This window comes from Microcaecilia unicolor, chromosome 3 (genome assembly GCF_901765095.1).
Source record: "Microcaecilia unicolor chromosome 3, aMicUni1.1, whole genome shotgun sequence".
NCBI classification, from domain to species: Eukaryota; Metazoa; Chordata; class Amphibia; order Gymnophiona; family Siphonopidae; genus Microcaecilia; species Microcaecilia unicolor.
Genome location: NC_044033.1, coordinates 244,301,318 through 244,322,430, shown reverse-complemented (window position 1 = coordinate 244,322,430; position 21,113 = coordinate 244,301,318). Strand labels below are relative to the sequence as shown.

At 43.0% G+C, this 21,113-nt stretch overlaps 1 protein-coding gene and 1 long non-coding RNA gene across 2 annotated transcripts in view; both read left to right on the top strand.

Annotated features, from left to right (window-relative positions):
• Positions 1-21,113, top strand: part of LOC115464537 (zinc finger protein 845-like) — a 924,208-nt gene that overhangs the window by 156,166 nt on the left and 746,929 nt on the right. The gene's annotated exons all lie outside the window — the stretch shown is intronic.
• LOC115466435 overlaps positions 12,160-21,113 on the top strand; it is a 478,102-nt gene continuing 469,148 nt past the window's right edge. The window contains exons 1-2 of the long non-coding RNA XR_003941552.1: positions 12,160-12,179; positions 19,125-19,131. This is a non-coding gene — a long non-coding RNA (uncharacterized LOC115466435). The remainder of the gene's footprint in view (positions 12,180-19,124; positions 19,132-21,113) is intronic.

The window sequence follows — 21,113 nt, the reverse complement described above, 5'->3', positions numbered from 1 at the left end:
GGGGGGTAAAAAGTGGCAGGGGGGGGTCGGCGGCACCAGGGGGCCTAAAATGTGCCCCCTCACCTCGGGCTCTGGACCCCCCTCCCGCCAAAGTCTGGCTACGCCCCTGCTGCCCACAACACGCTTCCTTGCTATTTAGACGTACTGCAGTATTGAACATCCCTTTTCTGCCTTTGCAAAATCGGGATTTGGACGTTTCAACCACATGGACATCCATATGCTTCAAAAATAAACACCATAGACTTCAACAACTGGTAAGAGACAGATTTTATTGGGCCAACCAGGCCTGAGATGTTGAAAGGTATTGCAAACAGTGTCCCAGCTGTATAAAGACTCTGGTGAAAATCACCAGCTAGAGTCCTGAGTATTTACTAGGGAATACTATATATGGTGCTGAAAGTTAAGCGCTAATTCCACACCAAATGTTTGGTACAGAAAAGAATTCTAACACTTGAAACACACCAAAATGGGGCAGGAATGGCAGATTGATGTGGAAATGCATTTACACACCTAGTTAGAGAATAGTGTGTAAGTACATCCGTCCATAACTGCAAAGGGTGCATTCTCGTGGGGGGGGGGGGGGGGGGGGCATGGTCAGGTCAGGGACATTCCAGAAAATTGCACACAGTATTAAAGAATACTGCGGATGCATGCCAAACTTATGTGTCAGGCATTGCGCCAGCTTTCAAGTGGTGGAAGTCCTGGTGTGCATGTCCTGCACAGATTCAGCACTGAAGTTTCAGCGCTTTTTATTGAATTTGACCCTGTGAGATCCCGGGTGAGGGTTATGGGGTGGCCCTGGAATAACTCAGCCAGACAAGGTATTTAAAGGTGAAATGAAATATTTTTATTCTCCTGAGCTCTGACACCTGTTACCTCAGGCCAGGAACCTCAGATGCAACATTTTCTCTTATTTAGTAACAGTCTGGAGTAGGCATCTGGCTTGCCAGCCAAGCAGTCTGTGGCTGGTGGGGCTGCCCCACCCCAAACACAGCCCGTAGGTTCTCAGGTCTTCTGAGAAGCAGGCCTAGCTCCAGCCGGACCTCAGCCAGGCTTGCAAGTCTTAACAAGAAACAGAGTTGGCTTACCTTAGCCAGGTCACGGCACCTAAACACATTCAGTAAAGGCATAGATTTGTGCTTTCGTTCTTCCTTCCCTGGGCCTCCTTAACCTCAGCCTGGACCTGTCTTTTAAACAACCAGGTCTGGCTCACTTCCTCCCAGGGTGGAATCAGTGCTCTTAAGGTGGTCCAGGCTAGTTAGAGAGGGACTTTGCTTAAGAAGATTTGGGTGGGATACCGGTGCCAGAAATGGTATTTGAAACAGAAGCTGACGAGTCGGAGAAACTTAATGTATTCTCTGTAAACCTGGAGGATGTAATGGGGCAGTTCTACAAACTGAAGAGTAGCAAATCTCCTGGACCAGGTGGCATTCATCTCAGAGTACTGACAGAACTGAAAAATGAGCTTGCGGAGCTATTGTTAGTCATAGGCGCCGACTCCGTGGATGCTCGAGCACCCCCAATATTTCACCCACCGGAAGTTCCCTTCGCCAGCTCAGAATTTTAAAAGTCCCTTCCTCCCTCCCGCCCTTCGAGTTCCGGGCCCCCTCCCTCCGATTTTTAAAAGTCATCTTACCTCATCAGGGTTACAGCGGCAGCAGCAGTGAAAAGTGTGCAGGCTCGGCGCTTTAGCCTTCCCTTCTCTCAGCTCTGGTCCCGCCCTTGCGGAAACAGGAAATGAGGGCGGAACCAGAGCTGAGAGAAAGGAAGGCTGAAGCACCGAGCCTGCACACTTTTCACTGCTGCTGCTGCCGTAACCCCGACGAGGTAAGATGACTTTTAAAAGTCAGAGGGAGGGGGCCCGGAACTCAAAGGGAGGGAGGGAGGGGTCCCTGGAACTCGGAGGGACCCTGGAACTCTGAGGGACGGGGGCTGGCCCTGGAACTCGGAGGAAAGGAGGGGGCCCAGAACTCGAAGGGAGGGAGGGAGGGGGCCCTGGAACTCAGAGGGACCCTGGAACTTGGAAGGAGGGGGGCCGGCCCTGGAACTGGTGAGTCTGACGTCGGTGCCAGGCAAAATGGTAGAGACTATTATTAAGAACAAAATTACAGAGCATATTCAAAAGCATGGATTAATGAGACAAAGTCAACATGGATTTAGTGAAGGTACATCTTGCCTCACCAATCTACTACATTTCTTTGAAGGGGTGAACAAACATGTGGATAAAGGTGAGCCGGTTGATATTGTGTATCTGGATGTTCAAAAGGTGTTTGACAAAGTACCTCATAAAAGACTCCAGAGAAAATTGGAGAGTCATGGGATAGGAGGCAGTGTTCTATTTATTTATTGCACTTGTATCCCACTTTTTGCAGGCTCAATGTGGCTTACAGTATGCCGTAGTGGTGATCGCCATTTCCGGTATGAGGAATACAAAGTGGTATTGCATTAAGTACATAGATGGTAGCGTAAATCATAAATTAAATTAGATAATCAGTTCATTTCGGCGTGAGAATAAGGTGGTGGTGTATTAGCGTTCATTAGTGACAGAGTTATTGAAACACTCAGGTGTAAAGAGTTCGGTTTTGTCTAATTCTGGAAGAGTGTTGTTGTCTGGTATTTAGGATGGATCATTGTGGTATGCCTTTTTGAACAGGTTGGTTTTTAGTAATTTTCGGGAGATTGTTAGATCGTGCGTTGTTTTTAAGGCATTTTGTAATGCATTCCATAGTTGCATGCTAATGTAGGAAAAGCCGGATGCATATGTTGATTTATATTTAATTCCTTTGCAACTGAGGTAGTGGAGATTCAGGAATGTGCGTGCTGACCTTTTTGCGTTCCTGGTTGGTAAGTCTATGAGGTCTGACATATATGCCGGTGCCTCACCGTGAATGATTTTATGGGCCAGGGTACAGATTTTGAACGCAATTCGTTCTTTTAGTGGGATCAAGTGCAGTTTTTCTCTTAGGGGTTTAGCGCTTTCGTATTTCGCTTTTCCAAATATGAGTTTGGCTGCTGTGTTTTGGGCAGTTTGGAGTTTCTTAATGATTTGTTCTTTGCAACCGGCGTAGATGGCATTACAGTAATCTAGGTGGCTTAGCACCATTGATTGTACCAGGCTGCGGAATATTTCTCTTGGGAAGAAAGGTTTTACTCTTTTGAGTTTCCACATTGAGTGGAATATTTTCTTTATTGTATTTTTCTTTATTGTGGGTTAAAAACTGGTTAAAAGATAGAAAACAAAAGAGTAGGGTTAAATGGTCAGTATTCTCAATGGAGAAGGGTAGTTAGTGGGGTTCCTCAGGGGTCTGTGTTGTGACCGCTGCTTTTTAACATATTTATAAATGACCTAGAGATGGGAGTAACTAGTGAGATAATTAAAGTAGCTGACAACACAAAGTTATTCAAAGTGGTTAAATCACGGGAGGATTGTGAAAAATTACAAGAGGACCTTCGAGACTGGGCGTCTAAATGGCAGATGACATTTAATGTGAGCAAGTGCAAAGTGATGCATGTGGGAAAGAGGAACCCGAATTATAGTTACGTAATGCAAGGTTCCATGTTAGGAGTCACAGACCAAGAAAGGGACCTAGGTGTCATCGTTGATGATGTGGAGGCTGGCTACACTTGCAGCTGGAGAGGCATGGAGGGGCATTTTCGAACAGGGCCAGCCATTTCTAAGGGCGCCCATCTCCAAGGACGGTGCCGCGAAGGGGCGGGGCCGATCGTATTCTTGAAACGAGATGGGCGGCCATCTTTCACCCCGAGAATACTGTTGGGGCCGGCCAGATGCATTGGATCTGGCCAGGCAGCAGCAGAGGATGAGAGGTCCTTCTTTGAAGTGGTTTCTCCTCCTCCCCCAACTTAGTTCAGGGCTAGCATCGCTTCTGCTCCCTTGATCGGTGCAGGGGCGGCGCTTCGGCGATTGCAGCGGTCTGTCTCGGAGCCTTGGCCTTCCCTACCACGGGTCTTATCTGTCCTGTTTGTCTGTCCTAATTAGATTGTAAGCTCTGTCGAGCAGGGACTGTCTCTTCATGTTCAAGCGTACAGCGCTGCGTACGTCTAGTAGCGCTATAGAAATGATAAATGGTAGTAGTATGATACGTTGAAACCTTCTGCTCAGTGTGCTGCTGCGGCTAAGAAAGCAAATAGAATGTTAGGTATTACTAGGAAAGGAATGGAAAACAAAAATGAGGATGTTATAATGCCTTTGTATCGCTCCATGGGTCGACCGCACCTCGAATATTGTGTTCAATTCTGGTCGCCGCATCTCAAAAAAGATATAGTGGAATTAGAAAAGGTGCAGAGAAGGGCAGCAAAAATGATAAAGGGGATGGGATGACTTCCCTATGAGGAAAGGCTAAAGCGGCTAGGGCTCTTCAGCTTGGAGAAAAGGCGGCTGAGGGGAGATATGATAGATGTCTATAAAATAATGAGTGGGGTTGAATGGGTAGATGTGAAGTGTCTGTTTATGCTTTCCAAAAATACTAGGACTAGGGGGGCATGCAATGAAGCTACAATGTAGTAAATTTAAAACGAATCGGAGAAAATTTTCCTTCACTCAACATGTAATTAAACTCTGGAATTCATTGCCAGAGAATGTGGTAAATGTGGTTAGCTTAGTTGAGTTTAAAAAAGGTTTGGACGCCTTCCTAAAGGAAATGCCCATAGACCATTATTAAATGGACTTGGGGAAAATCCACTATTTCTGGGATAAGCAGTATAAAATGTTTTGTACTTGGGATATTGCCAGGTATTTGTGACCTGGATTGGCCACTGTTGGAAACAGGATGCTGGGCTTGATGGACCTTTGGTCTTTCCCAGTATGGCAATTCTTATGTACTTATGGGTGAGGGGCAGTGTTCTAGAAACCTCGTAACAAGCCCTTAGCGTGTACAGATTTTTTGACACTTGAAATGGATTCTCAGTGTAAAGAGCACATTCTAGTGGTAACCAGGGCCGCCGAGAGGGGGTGGGGCAGGGGGGGACAAAATTACCAGGGCCGCCGAGAGGGGCCCGACGCTGGGGTCAGGCCACTGGTGCTGCAGTCCCCGGTCTCACCTGCCTGCCCTCGGCTTCGTCCACCACCGGGCCCCCTGCATTAAAATCGGCAGCGCCTCAGCTCCGTTTGGCAAGGCAGATCACCTTCCTTCGGGCCCTCCCTGTGTCCCACCCTCGCGGAAACTGGAAGTTACATCAGATGAAGGCGGGACACAGTGAGGGAAGGCCTGAAGGGAGGTGATCTGTCTTTCCAAACGGAGCTGAGGCGCTGCCAATTTTAATGCAGGGGGCCCGGTGGTGGACGAAACTGAGGGCAGGCAGGTGAGACCGGGGACTGCAGTGGCGTCGGTGGGGGGAACTGAGGGCAGGCAGGTGAGACCGGGGACTGCAGTGGCGTCGGTGGGGGGGGGGGGGGGGGGGGGGGAGGCCTTGCCCCGGGCCCAGCTTAGTCTCTCGGTGGCCCTGGTGGTAACAGATCATTTCAGTAGATATGCACAGGCATATCCTACTCAGGATCAGAGGACAGAGACTGTTGCTAAGGTCCTGTGGGAAAAAATTGTGAACTATGGACTCCCAGCCTGCATACGTTCTGATGAGGTGATTTTGAAAATAGTCTCATTAAGGAAATGTTAGAAGTGGCTAGGATTAGGAGAAGTCTCACACTTCTCCCTATCATCCTCATGGATATCCAAAGCCAGAGAGGTTTAACAGAACACTTTTGAATATATTTGGTACTTTAAATCCAGTTCAAAAGAGAAACTGGAGTCAGTAGGTAAAGGGGCGTAGCCAGACTTCGGCGGGAGGGGGTCCAGAGCCCGAGGTGAGGGGGCACATTTTAGCTCCCCCCGGCACTGCCGACCCCCCCCCCCCCCCCCCGCCACTTTTGACCTCCCCCGGAGCTGCTGCCCCTCCCCCGTCTCTTTCGACCCCCTGCCGCAAATCGTCCCCCGCCACCGCCAGGTACCTTTGCTAGCAGGGGTCCCCAACAGGACGTCAGGACTCACAGAAACAGAATCCAGATCAGCAACGTGCCGGAGACCAACACTGAAGAGGACTTCGGCTGGCGGGGATTGGGGACCCCGCCAGCAAAGGTACCTGATGGCGGCAGCGGGGGAGGGTTGGCGGCAGCGGGGGTGAAAGCAGGGGCCAGGGCTAAATCTGTGGGGGCCCATGCCCCCGTGGCCCCACCTAGCTACGCCCCTGAGGTAAACCATCTGGTACATGCTTATACTTGCACCTATAAAGATGTTACAGGGTTTTCACCCTATTTTTTGATATTTGGGTGAGAGGCCCAGTTGCCCATTGATCTGTGTTTTGGGGTTGCCACAGATGGGATGTTAGTTCAGACTTTATGGGTATGTCAGAAAGTTAAACAATGCAGAATGCGGAATGTACCTTGTAAATAAACTGAGCCAGCTAAACAAGCACAGGTGTGAACAGAGAGTAAGGCAGAATGATTTGATGAAAGGAGACTGAGTTCTCTTAGAGAACTGGGGATTAGCAGGGTAACATAAAATTGCTAACAGGCAGAGGTACGCTCCCTATGTTATAGAAGAAAAGCTGAGTAATTTGCCTGGGTACGGAAGCAGACCAGAGTAGGGAGATTGTAAGCTCCTCGAGCAGGGACTGTCCTTATCTGTTAAACTGTACAGCTCTGCTTAAGCCTAGTAGCGCTTTAGAAATGTTAAGTAGTAGTAGGGAGAGAGTTTGTGAAAAACTGTACACAGGAACCATCTCTTACCCATTCAGCAGCTGGTATTTCTGCTGGAGGAGATGCAAATGAAGTCTGGTGCTCAACCACCCCTCCCCCCCCAGACAAAAAGGTGTGTAATAGGCAAACATGAGATGTCATCACCACAGGATAGTTGGCAAGCAGTTAAGACCTTTCAGTAAACACAGGATGGACCACAGGGTGGAAACGAAAAGAGCGAATGAGAGCTAGCCTAGATAAAAGAGGCCAGTTTTTAAATAAAATTTCATATAATTAAATTGATTGTGGGATATATCCAGGAATTGAGGCAAGAGTGACTGTGCTAAACAAATACTTCTCTTTGGTGTTCACAGAAAAAAATCCTGAAGGACTGTGGTCGGCTGCCGAGGGAATATCTGGGAATGGAGTAGATATTGCATCATTCATGGAAGAAAGTGTTTGTAAATAGCTTGAGAATCTGAAAGTGGACAAAGCTATGGGGCTGGATGGGATACATCCCAGGATACTGGCGGGACCTCTTAAGGATTTATTTAATAGATCTTTAGAGATGGGAGAAGTTCCTCGGGACTGGAGGTGAGCTGATGTGATCCCTCTTCACAAAAGCAGAGACAAGGAAGAAGTAGGAAACTACAGGCTGGTAAGCCTCATGTCGGTAGTAGGAAAAATAATGGAGTCACTACTGAAGGAAATGATTGTTGACTTTCTAGAAGCCAATGGATTACAGAATGCGAGGCAACATGGTGACTTCTTCGACTGGGTGACCAAAAAAGTGGATGAAGGATGTGCGCTAGATGTAATCTACTTGGATTTCAGCAAAGCCTTTGATACGGTCCTTCACAGAAGACTCATGAATAAGATGAGAGGGCTGAACTCAGGACCCAAAGTGGTGAACTGGATAGGAAACTGGTTGACCAACAGGTGAGAGAGGGTAGTAGTAAATGGAATCCGCTTGGAGGAAAAGAAGGTGAGTAGTGGAGTGCCTCAGGGGTTGGTGCTAGGGCCTATTCTGTTTAATATATTTGTGAGATACATTACTGAAGGATTAGAAGGAAAAGTTTGCCTTTTTGCGGATGACACGAAGATAGCCAATAAAGTGGATACCCTGGAAGGAATAGAAACCAAGATAAGAGATCTCCAAATGTTAGAAGAATGGTCAAGGGTCTCGAAGTTAAAATTTAATGCCAAGAACTGCAGAGTGATGCACTTGGGGTGTAGAAATCCAAAAGAGATATACCAGATAGGGGGGGGGGGGGGGGGGAGATAGGTAAGCTCAGGTCAGGAGAGGGACCTTGGGGTGATGGTGTCCAAGGATCTGAAGGTGAAGAAACAATGCGACAAGACGGTGGCTATGGCCAGAAGGATGCTAGGTTGCATAGAGAGGGGTTTAATCAGTAGAAGAAAGGAGGTGTTGATGTCCCTCTACAAGTCATTGGTGAGATCCCACTTAGACTACTGTGTTTAGAGTATTGTGTTCAGTTTTGGAGGCGTATCTTACTAAGGATGTAAAAAGACTTGAAGCGGTACAAAGAAAAGTGACGAAAATGGTATGAGATTTGCGTTGCAAGACATACGATGAGAGACTTTTACTGACCTGAACATGTATACCCTGGAGGAAAGGAGAAACAGGGGGGGTATGATTCAGACAATCAAATATTTGAAAGGTAGTAATCCACAAACAAACCTTTTCCAGAGACGGGAAGGTGCTAGAACGAGAGGACATGATTCGAGGTTGAAAAGGAGTACACTGAGAAATGATGTCAGAAAGTATTTTTTCACAGAGAGGATGGTAGATACCTGGAATATCATCCTGCAGAAGGTGGTGGAGATAAAAATGGTACCGGAATTAAAAAATGAATTAAAAAATCCTGTTTAGAAGGAATGGATCCAAAGAAGCTTAGTGGAGATTCAAAAACAGCACTGGCAATTGGGATGCAACGCAAGTACTGGGCAAACTTTTACACTCTGTGCTCTGATCGTGGCTGGACAGATTCAGCTTCAGCAGTTGGAGAACAAAGTCCATGCTGGGCAGCTTTCTACGGTCTGTGCCCTGATTGTGGCTGAATAGATTTGGATGGGCTGGTGTGGAGCTTTTCAGGGGCTTCAATGTTAACTTCAGAAATTTTAGAAGGACAGTACTGGGCAGACTTCTATGGTTTATGCCCTGAAAAGGCAAGAACAAATCAAGACCAGGTATACATATGAAGTTTCACATACCATATGTAATGAGTTTATCTTGTTGGGCAGACTGGATGGACCGTACAAGTCTTTATCTGCCATCATCTACTATGTTACTATGGGCTCATTTTCAAACCACTTAGGCTTATAAAGTTCCATAGGTTACAATGTAAATATAACTGCTTTGAAAATATGCCTCCTTGTTACTATGTAAGAGCTCCTATGGAAGAAGATTCAATAAAATACACATTAATACCTCTGAAAATAATAAACATGTTTAACCAAACACAAATTGAAATCAAGTGCAATACCATCAAAATATCTGAAGGTCCAGGGACAGGAGAACCATTTCAATAGAACATAACTGAGCAGACAAAGCTGCTCGTAAAGGTCTCAGTATCAGAGTAGAAAGAAGTGCTGAAGGGTAGGAGTAAGGCATTGGTAGAGATGTATGTGTGGTTTCTCAGTATCAAAGCAGCAGTGGATAATGCAAATTAGGACTGAGGTACAATGGCAGAGGTGTGTGTAGGTCCTAGTACCAGGTCAGTGAGATCTAATATTCAGATAGGTCTGCTTAGGCAATTTATTATCTAGGAAAGTGAAACAGTATCAAAGGCTTTCTTAAAGTCAATCCACACTATACTACGGTTTCTGCTTTCCTTAGCACTGGTCATGTTGGCTGCAGTGGCGTAGCTACGTGGGGCCTGGGCCCCCGTAGATTTGACCCTGGCCCCCCTGCCGACAACCCTCTTGAACCCCCCCTCCCGCCACCAACCCTCCCCCGCAGTCGCCGCCCGTCCCGCTGCCGCATCAGGTACCTTGTTTGCTGGCAGGGGGTCCCCAAACCCTGCCAGCCGAAGAGCCTTCTTCAGCACCGGAGTACACTCCGGCGCCTTCGTTCAACGAAGTTGGCGTTGTGTGATCAGCTGTTTCTGACGCCTTACGTCCTGCATGGGGCTACATGCAACTCTTCGGCTGGCAGGGTTTGGGGACCCCCTCCAGCAAACAAGGAACCTGATGCGGCGGCGGGGCGGGTGGTGACTGCGAGGGAGGGTTGGTGGCGGGAGGGGGGGTTCAAGAGGGTCGTTGGCAGGGGGGGTCCATAGTGGCGGCGGCGGCGGCAGCGGCTGGGGAAGGCAGCTAAACAGTGCCCCCCCACCTCGAGCTCTGGCCCCCCCCTCCCGGTGAGGTCTGGCTATGCCCCTGGTTGGCTGTACTCAACAGTAACTGGTCTTTCGTTTCATATGCTCCTCTCTTTCTGCCTTTCTGCTCTACTGCCAAGATGTTATTGGAGTCTATTTGATCGTGTATTCTTTCAGCATCTATTGCAGTGAACAGCTTCCTCTCAGGGGCAATTTCCCCAAATGAGTTATTTTTAAGCATCCCATGACATTAATGAACCACACTCCTAAGCCAAGGCATGTGGAGTATGATCTTGGTCTCTCAAATTTACTGCTAACACTCGTTCATAAGATGTAACATGTGTAGGGCAACTTATCCAGGTGCACTTGGAAGTTCTTTTTGATCAAGCCTGTGGTACCGAAAATGATGGGAAATTTTTCTGTATCTTTCTGCCACATTTTCTTAGTCTCAGTTTGCATTTCTTGGTACTTGAGGATCTTCTCTCTCTCCATAAAACTCACTAAGTAACTGCTTGGGACTGACATCTCTACAATCAATGCTGTTGTGGTGTTTCTCTCTTTTACCACTATATCCGGTTTTCTGGCATCCTCTGTGAGTCATTTCATGCAGTTGCAGGTTGCCTTTCTGACTGAAACATTTATCACATTCAAAACATTTAAATGATCTGTCTCTTGTATAAGTCAGTTTATGCACTAGTAGATAGGCTTTGCTTCTGAAACTTTTAGCACATTCAGAACATTTAAATGGTTTATCTCCCTTGTGAATCACTTTATGCTGTTGCAGATCACATTTCCTTTTGAAACATTTATTGTATTCAGAATATTTAAATGGTTTGTCTCTCGTGTGAGTCAGTTTATGCACTTGTAGATAGGCTTTGCTTCTGAAACTTTTAAGACATGCAGAACATTTAAATGGTTTGTCTCCCATGTGAGTCCGTTTATGCCGTTGCAGTTCACCTTTCCTTTTGAAACATTTATCACATTCAGAACATTTAAATGATTTGTCTCCCATATGAGTCACTTCATGCCGTTGCAGTGCACCTTTCCTTTTGAACCATTTATCACATTCGGAACATTTAAATGGTTTGTCTCCTGTGTGAGTCACTTTATGCTGTTGCAGGTCACCTTTCCTTTTGAAACATTTATCACATTCAGAACATTTAAATGGTTTGTCTCCTGTGTGAGTCACTTCATGCCATTGCAATGCACCTTTCCTTTTGAAACATTTATCACATTTGGAACATTTAAATGGTTTGTCTCCCATGTGAGTCCATTTATGCTGTTGCACATCACCTTTCCTTTTGAAACATTTATCACATTCAGAACATTTAAATGGTTTGTCTCCTGTGTGAGTCACTTCATGCCATTGCAATGCACCTTTCCTTTTGAAACACTTATCACATTTGGAACATTTAAATGGTTTGTCTCCCGTGTGAGTCATTTTATGGAATTGTATATAGGCTTTGCTTGTGAAACATTTATCACATTCAGAACATTTAAAGGGTTTGTCTCCTGTGTGAATCACTTTATGCTTTCGCAGATCACCTTTCCTTTTGAAGCATTTATTACATTCAGAACATTTAAATGGTTTGTCCCCATTGTGAATCACTTTATGTCGTTGCAGCTCACCTTTGCTTATAAAACATTTATCACATTCAGAACATCTAAATGGTTTGTCTCCTGTGTGAGTCACTCCATGCCTTTGCAGAGCAACTTTGCTTTTGAACCATTTATCACATTCAGAACATTTAAGTGGTTTGTATCCTATGTGAGTCATTTTATGCCGTTGCAAGTTGCTTTTCCGATTGAAACGTTTATCACATTCAGAACATTTAAATGGTTTGTTTCCTGTGTGAATCATTTTATGCATTTGTAGATGGTCTTTGCTTCTGAAATATTTATCACATTCAGAACATTTAAATGGTTTGTCTCCCGTGTGAATTACTTTATGTCTTTGCAGTTCACTTTTGCTTCTGAAACATTTGTTACATTCAGAACATTTAAATTGTTTTTTCCCCCTGTGAGTCACTTTATGTTGTTGCAGTGCAACTTTGCTTTGAAACCATTTATCACATTCAGAACATTTAAATGGTTTGTCTCCTGTGTAAGTTATTTTATGTTTTTGCAGGTCCCTTTTCATAAATCCATCATCTGTTGGATAAAAATGAGAGCATGATTCTTAATATTACCACTATGGAAAAGGACGTCTAAGGAACTTATGCTTATTTGAAAAGAGATTTATTTGGCTAAGGATTCCTATCTGTGGTCTATTTTACAGACATATAAATGGCAATTCTATAAACTAATTGTTCAGTTACACACTCATTGCATGCATCAATATTTTAATACCGATATATCCCTAAATATGTGTGTAAATTGCAGGGCTATCTAAAAATATTTGCTTATCTTACATAGTGATAAATTTGGTCTTCTATCAGTTAGTTGCTCCACAACAGTTCAGAAAAGTGGGTTCTGCACTTGTACCAGCCGATGAAGACTGAGAAAACACTAGCCTCTTATCTCTCCCTACACTCCTCCCTGGGAACTCTGTTCATTGGGTAAATCTCTCTTATCTGTCCCCTTCTCCTCCACTGCAAATTCCAGACTCCGTTCCTTTTATCTTGCTGCACCATATGCCTGGAATAGACTTCCTGAGCTGGTACGTCAAGCTCCGTCTCTGGCCGTCTTCAAATCTAGGCTAAAAGCCCACCTTTTTGATGCTGCTCTCAACTCCTAACCCCTACTCACTTGTACAGTACCCATGTCTGTTTTATCATTCCCACCTTAGTAATTTCCTTATTTGTCCTGATTAGATTGTAAGTTCTTTCGAGCAGGGACTGTTTCTTCATGTTCAAGTGTACAGCGCTCTGTATGTCTAATATTTTAGATTGTAAGCTCTATTGAGCAGGGACTGTCTCTCTGTGTCAAGTGTTCAGTGCTGCGTGCGTCTGGTAGCGCTATACAAATGCTAATAATAATAATAATACTGCTATAGAAATTATAATAAGTAGTAGTAGTAGAATGATACAGTATTTCTGGGAGGTAGTCCTAGACTCCTTAACCAGAGTCGTGCAAATGCCCATTTCAATGGAGGAAGTCTTCCTGAACACCAGAGTGGAGGGTTTGGAAGGGACCATGGATAAATTCACAGAACACAATCTCAGGCCCCAACTTTAGAAGAGATCCCGATTAAATTGGGCCATATGTGCAAAATCGGGCCATAACAGGTTGTCTCAATTTAAAGAAATATTATGGTCTTAATATTTACAAGGTTTGAATAAATAGGTGCGGAATGCTCAGGGGTTTACTTCATTGGTAGACAATGGATGCAAATGTTTTTAACATTTTTATTTTAGTATCTATTACATGGATTTTACTCAAATTTTATTTTCTTGGTTTTACTCTTCTTTATTATCTTTATTATATTGTGCTTGTTGGATAATATTTATGTTTCATATTCTTTTATCTGGAGTTCATAAGACTGTTTTATAAATATAAATAATCTATAAAATAAAAACTGTATTTTATTCTTGCCTGTTACAGGAGAGTAAGTCTGTTCAGATGTCTCTGATTCAGGATGATCCATGAAGGGAAGATCTTCCTCTTTTTTAATTCTCAGTGATGTTACAACTGGAAAGCCTGTGATGAGAAAATAAACATGACTAAGAGTATTCAGCGAGCCCTGATAATCTTATACATCATAGACCTGTTATAATGCAGCTCAATATTACGTGGGATCAGTTACAACACGGTTAGAACTTGAACCCCAGATTTTTCATGTGCTTCAGATACAAGCTAATAATTAGTCTCAAACTTTAAGTGACGCAAGGCAGTACTGGCAAAGTTTAGGAGGCTTAAAACATAGCTTTACATGCTATGAGTGGAGGAGTAACCTAGTGGTTAGTGCAGTGGAACATGGAATGCTGCTGCTATTTAAGATTCTAAATGGAATGTTGTTGCTATTTGAGATTCTACATAGAATGTTGCTACTATCTGAGATTCTACATGGAATGTGGCTACTATTTAAGATTCTACATGGAATGCTGCTGTTATTTGAGATTCTACATAGAATGTTGCTACTATTTGAGATTCTACATGGAATGTGGCTACTATTTAAGATTCTACATGGAATGCTGCTGTTATTTGAGATTCTACATGGAATGTTGCTAGTGGAGGAGTGGCCTAGTGGTTTGTGCAGTGGAACATGGAATGTTGCTACTCTGAGATTCTAGATGGAATGTTGCTAGTGGAGGAGTAGCCTAGTGGTTTGTGCAGTGGAACATGGAATGTTGCTACTATTTGAGAGTCTACATAGAATGTTGCTACTATTTGAGATTCTAATTGGAATGTTGCTACTCTTTGAGATTCTAGATGGAATGTTGCTAGTGGAGGAGTAGGTTCCAGAAGTTACCAACCAGGAAAAGGATCTAGGTGTCATTGCTGATACGTTGAAACCCAGTGTGCAGTGGTGGCTAAGAGAGCAAATAGAATGTTAGGAATTATTAAGAAAGGAATGGAAATATTGCTTCATGGTGTGACCACATCGCAAATAGTGTGTGCAATTCTGATCACCGCATCTCCAAAAAGGTATAGCGGAATTAGAAAAAGCACAGAGAAGGGCTACAAAAAATATAAACGGGATGGGATGACTTCCCTATGAGGAAAGGGTAAAGCAGAAAAGATGGCTGAGGGGAGATAAGATAGAGGTCTATAAAATAATGAGTGGAGTGGAACGGGTAGACGTGAATTGCTTGTTTACTCTTTCAAAAAACACTAGTACTAGGGGGCATGCAATGAAGCTACAAAGTAGTAAATTTAAAACAAACTGGAGAAAATATTTCTTCACTCAAAGTGTAATTAAACTCTGGAATTTGCTGCCAGAGAATGTGGTAAAAGCAGTTAGCTTAGCAGGGTTTAAAATAGGTTTGGATAATTTCCTAAAAGAAACATCCATAAGCCATTATTAAGGTGGACTTGTGAAAAAACACTGTTTAGTTCTAGGATAAGCAGCATAAAATCTGTTTTATTGTTTTGGGATCTTGCAAGGTACTTGTGACCTTGATTGGCCACTGTTGGAAACAGGATACTGGGCTTGTTATTGTTACAGTTACTGTTACACCTATTTAGTTCAGTGCGGCTTCCAATTTTAAGAGGTTGAAACCCAATAAATCCAAGAATTACATTAGCTGATAATGCAAAAAAACAAAACAAAACCCCAAAAGCCCCACAACAAAACAAACAAAATACAGCTATCTATAAAAGGTATTTCTTAAAAAATCAAGTTTTAAGATGGTGATGAAAAATCTTGTAGTATGTGGTTGTTCAAATATATACTGGCAGCGAGTTCCAAATTGTTGACCCAGTACAGCAATGCTTAAGTTCTTATGCTGGGGTTCATCATGTTTTCTTTTCTTTCCGATTCACAGTGTTGTGCACAATGGGGCCCATGTTCAGACCATGGGAGTTTGCCGGGCTATCTCCCAAGGTCATCGCTAAACCCAGATATTCAATGCCAGGCTGTTTCCGGTGACTGGCATTGAATATCTGGTTTATTTTTGGGTGGATAGAAGATAACCGACAAAGGGGAGATATGATAGAGGTCTATAAAATAATGAACGGAGTGGAACAGGTAGATGTGAATATTTTGTTTACTCTTTCCAAAAATACTAGGACTAGGGGGGGGCATGTGATGAAGTTACAAAGTAGTAAATTTAAAACAAATCAGAGAAAATATTTCTTCATTCAATGTGTAATTAAACTCTGGAATTCGTTGCCAGAAAATGTGGTAAAGGCGTTACCTTAGTGGGGTTTAAAAAAGTCTGGACGGCTTCCTAAAGGAAAAGTCCATAGACCATTATTAAATAGACTTGGGGAAAATCCACTGCTCATTTCTGGGTTAAGCAGCATAACATGTATTGAACTTTTTCGGGATCTTGCCAGGTATGTGACCTGGATTGACCACTGTTAGAAACAGGATGCTGGGCTTGATGGACCTTTGGTCTGTCCCAGTGTGTGGCAATACTTATGTAGTTATGTAGACCTGATAATGAAAGGAGAAAAATAGAAATAAGGAAAATAGAGCAAACATATAATCCCCACAGCAAAGGTTAGAAGCAGGGACCATGATTATAACACCTCATTCTCACTGTGCTTGATCCATAGGAAGCGTCTTTCTTATAGGAAAAGTTTCTATCACCTCATTCCTAGTTTTAATCCAGGTTATATCACCTGCTTCATGCAGTTCCTCACATGTGCCTGTGGTGGTCAGATTTCCTCTTTCCTCAGATCCCAGAGGCTCAGTCTTGAATCCCTCTTGCTCAAATCGGATTAAAATGTCAGGCTTGACATTGTGGGAGCCTATTATAGGACAAAGATAGTAACAATATGCTTAAAAAGTTACCCCACATCCTGATCATTTTAATACTGAGGTGAGAAACTCTCCATCTAGTTGCTACAGATCAGAAATCAGATTCTGCCTGTCACCACCAACTGAAACCCTGCTAAATGAGACAGATCTGGGGAAGTCTTCAGCACCCAGTAAGTTCATTTATTCTTCATATACCGCTGAATTTGCAAAGCGTCTCAGTGGTTTCCAATTAAAATAATAAGTTACAAATATAAAAAAATAAAATCGGTAGAAAAAAAAAAAGAGTGATACAGGAGTCAATGTCATAATAACATCACAGACGCTTTAGAGGGAACTTAAAGCAAAGAGGTGAATATTCAACCTCTGGAGGTCAGTTCTTCTTAATACAGATGCCACGAGCTGAATTGAGCCCCCTGTATTTTGTGCTGGCATCTGCAGAGTACCAGCGCTGAATATTCAGGCTTTTTGCTGCGCCCCAAAATTACTCATGGACCAGCAATATTCAAGATGAAACTTTTTTGCTGTTTTAACTTTTCTCGATTGGCTAACTGGGTAGCAGACTTAATATTGCCACTACCCAGTTAAATTCTGGGACTGCCCTGACATTACCCAGATAGCAAATCACTAGTTGTCATGAAACACCTAACCACCTGCCTGGGGTTACCCGCGACGAAACCACTAGTTGTCATGAAACACCTAACCACCCGCCTGGGGTTACCCATGACCACTTAAGAGAGTCTATCCCCAGCACTGCTCATATCCTCCTGCACCTGCCGCTTGTGCTCTTCACTAGTATGCTCCTGCAACTGACTGGATCATAACCGCTCTGGGCAAGACTCTTGCTCTCAAATTATCCCCAGTGATTTCTAGGTTACTGGGGCCACACTCCCAGTGGTCCCACAGTTCCCAGAAAGCACTCACAGACCCAACACACAAACCACCAGGATTCTTTATCAGTCCAGACATGCAGAGGCAATAAACAATTATTTATTGTCTTTAAAAATTGAACAATGAACAAAAAATGTGCAATAACAGGTAACTGAAATATGGATCAATTATAACACTAACTAAACATTTATTTAATTCCTAGAAAGTACCTGGGGAGATCAGGACATAAAACTGTTCACTAGTTAACAAATATAACTGTTTTTTACAGGGCTTCAGCAAAGAGCTCTCTCTCTCTTAGCTCCCAGGCTGAAACTGGGGAAAAACCCAGTACTGTTCAAAAGAAATGAGCTGCTGGACCAATCAGGGCCCAGTCAACAAGTTATAAAAGTATACTGCTCACAGTACTGTATATACACTTCTTCACTGAGCGAAACTAAAAGAGGGCATTCACTTTTCTATAACAGCTTTAACATAAAACACACACCACATGCCGGCCAAACTAGAGAAATGCACTTCAGAATTAATTTAGGCAGTTTACAGGCTTAAAACACACTGTTCTGTCACACTAGTCAAGATAGAAATATTGCTGGAAAGACTGACATAGAATGTTCCCTATCCGTTAGTGCTGCACAGACCATTAAAGCAATTTAATCAAACAGAAACCTAAACTTCCCTGAGGAAAGCCCACAATGGCTAATAACAAAAACCTCAGTGAGGTTACTATCACTGGCTTCAACGCGTCAGGAAAAACAACAATGGAAAAACAACTCCCCAAAAGACTGAGGAGAAAACAGCCACTGCTGAAAAAAGCAGATGACATTATATCTAAGAAACAGTGTGTGAAAACGCTCTATAATCGGGTCTTTATATTATAGTATATCCAATACAATGCAATATCCCTGGACAAACGACATTATAGTAAGGAGGAAACTGGAAAGAGTGGGCTGTGTCGGCACTGCAGAACAGCTTTGTAAAAGGGGGATAAGACACAATGACCTTTTATCCCACCAGCACTGAATTCCTTAGTAAAGATGTGCAGGAAGACTTTTGCACTTACTTGTTATAGAAGGATGAGTCTGTTCAGACATCTTTGGCTCAGGATTTTCCATGAAGGGGAGATCATCCTCTTGTTTAATGCTCAGCGAGAACACAGATGTTACAATCGGAAGGCCTATGAAGAGAAAACACATTTACAAGGATTCACCAAGGATCAGATAATATTAAATTAGGAAACTGATTTTTAAGTGTCCAAATGTTTGAAGTTAATGACTCATCTCCTGTGATCTAAAAATACAAAGCCCATTAAATTCAAAACATTTACTTACTGTTGGTGGAGTCATTTGGAAGGGGGTTTCCCTCCCACTCAGATTTCTCATCTTCCTTTTTTATCTTGAATGTAACACCAGGGTTAACAATGGAATAACCTGACAATAAGAAATAGGAAAATTACTTTTAAAATGCATTTGTAGAATCCCTGGGGAGGTTCCATTTGTTTTGTGTTCTGATGGAGCCGTGTGTGATGTGTGCATGGAGGTGTGTGTACAGATATGTTGGGGTATGTGTATTTGTCTGACAAAGCTTGAAGAGAAGAGGCAGCAGTGGCCTGACCACTTAAGATCATATCACAGAGATTTTCTGGTACACAGACATTTCTCTTCATGGCCTTCCTAGACAGAGGCATCAGAGGTGCCAATCCTCTGGTTTCTATTTGGAGAGGTTACACATTGTAAAATATAGTTGACTAGTGTGCAGTTAACATATGAACGTAAGCTTTTCCACCATACTGGGACAGACCAAAGGTCCATCAAGCCCAGCATCCTGTTTCCAGCAGTGGCCAATCCAGGTTACAAGTACCTGGCAAGATCCAAAAGAAGTACAATACATTTTATGCTGCTTAGGCTAGAAATAAGCACTGGATTTTCCCCAAGTCCATCTTAATAATGGCCCATGGACTTTTCTTTTAGGAAGTCATCTAAACCTTTTTTTAAACCCTGCTAAGCCAACTACTTTAACCAGATTCTCTGGCAACGAATTCCAGAGTTTAATTAAATGTTGAGTGAAGAAATATTTTCTTCAATTTGTTTTAAATTTACTATTTTGTAGCTTCATTGTGTGCCTCCTAGTCCTATTATTTTTGGAAAGAGTAAACAAGCAATTCACGTCTACCCGTTCCACTTCACTCATTATTTTATAGATCTCTATCATATTTCCCCTCAGCCCTCTTTTCTCCAAGCTGAAGAGCCCTAGCCTCTTTAACCTTTCCTCATATCGTTTTTGTTGCCCTTCTCTGCACCTTTTCTAATTCCACTATATCTTTTTTGAGATACGGTGACCAGAATTGAACACAATATTCGAGATGCAGTCGCACCATGAAACGATACAAAGGCATTATAACATCCTCATTTTTGTTTTCCATTCCTTTCCTAATAATACCTAACATTCTATTTACTCTCTTAGCAGCTGCCGAACAGTGAGCAGAGGGTATCAACGTATCATCAACGACGACACCTAGATCCCTTTCCTGGTTGGTGACTCCTAATGTGGAACCTTGCATCACGTAGCTATAGTTCGGGTTCCTCTTTCCCACATGCATCACTTTGCACTTGCTCACATTAAACGTCACCTGCCACTTAGACGCCCAGTCTCCCAGTCTCGTAAGGTCCTCTTGGAATTTTTCGCAATCCTCTTGCGATTTAACAACTTTGAATAACTTTGTGTCGTCAGCAAATTTAATTACCTCACTAGTTACTCCCATCTGTAGGTCATGTTAAAAAGCAGCGGTCCCAGCACAGACCCCTGAGGAACCCCACTATCTTTCTCCACTGAGAATACTGACCATTTAACCCTACTCTCTGTTTTCTATCTTTTAACCAGTTTTTAATCCACAATAGAACACTACCTCCTATCCCATGACTCTCCAATTTCCTCTGGAGTCTTTCATGAGGTACTTTGTCAAATGCAGTTTGAAAATCCAGACCCACAATATCAACCATCTCACTTTTATCCACCTTATGCAGAAGTCATAGTTCTTAGAAGAAATCTATTGTGCATAGAAAAGAGAGAGAGACTCCAGCTGGTTTTGTGAGAAGCTTTTAGTTTAAAGTTTACATTTTATCTTACAGCACAGAGCAACATTTTCTTTCACTGGCTTCTGTTGGAGATGGGATGGCATCAGAAGCCAGGTTCTAAATTTCAGATGCCCATGATACCTGGTATCTGTGATTTTTATAGTGCTAATTCCATAATGTGCTTGTGTGGTACATGATACAGAAGACATATTTACCTCGTGACATGAGGATCCCATGAATCTCCTTGATGACCTTCTTGCAAAGCTCCTTCTGCCATTCTCTCAGAATGTTCCACTCCACTTCCGAGAAATAAGCAGCAACATCCTTGAATGTGACGAATGACTAGAACAGCAAACAGGACACCCTACATCAAGTGTCGTGATTTTTTCATTTCATTGTATTAAATATACACCTATCAACGTACTTCTAGATGGTTTACAACAAACATATGTAATAGTTCACATAAAAAGAAACAATAACAGAAAATCATTGAAAATAAAATAAGTAGAAGGAAATAGTCAAGCCTTTATCTTTCTTCAAAAAAAATCAAAATAATGTTGCACACACCACAACTTCGAAAGTAAACTGTTCCAGCTGTCATACTGAAAACACACACTGTCTCATAGAAGTTTTATAAACCACAGCACTGCTAAGAAGAATGAAGGTTTCTAGAAGGAAGACGTTTAAGTAGTGTGTGATATTTTACAGGTATCCAACGCAACTCCCTCAGAATGGAAGAACTAGGCATGAAAGACTGAATTCTA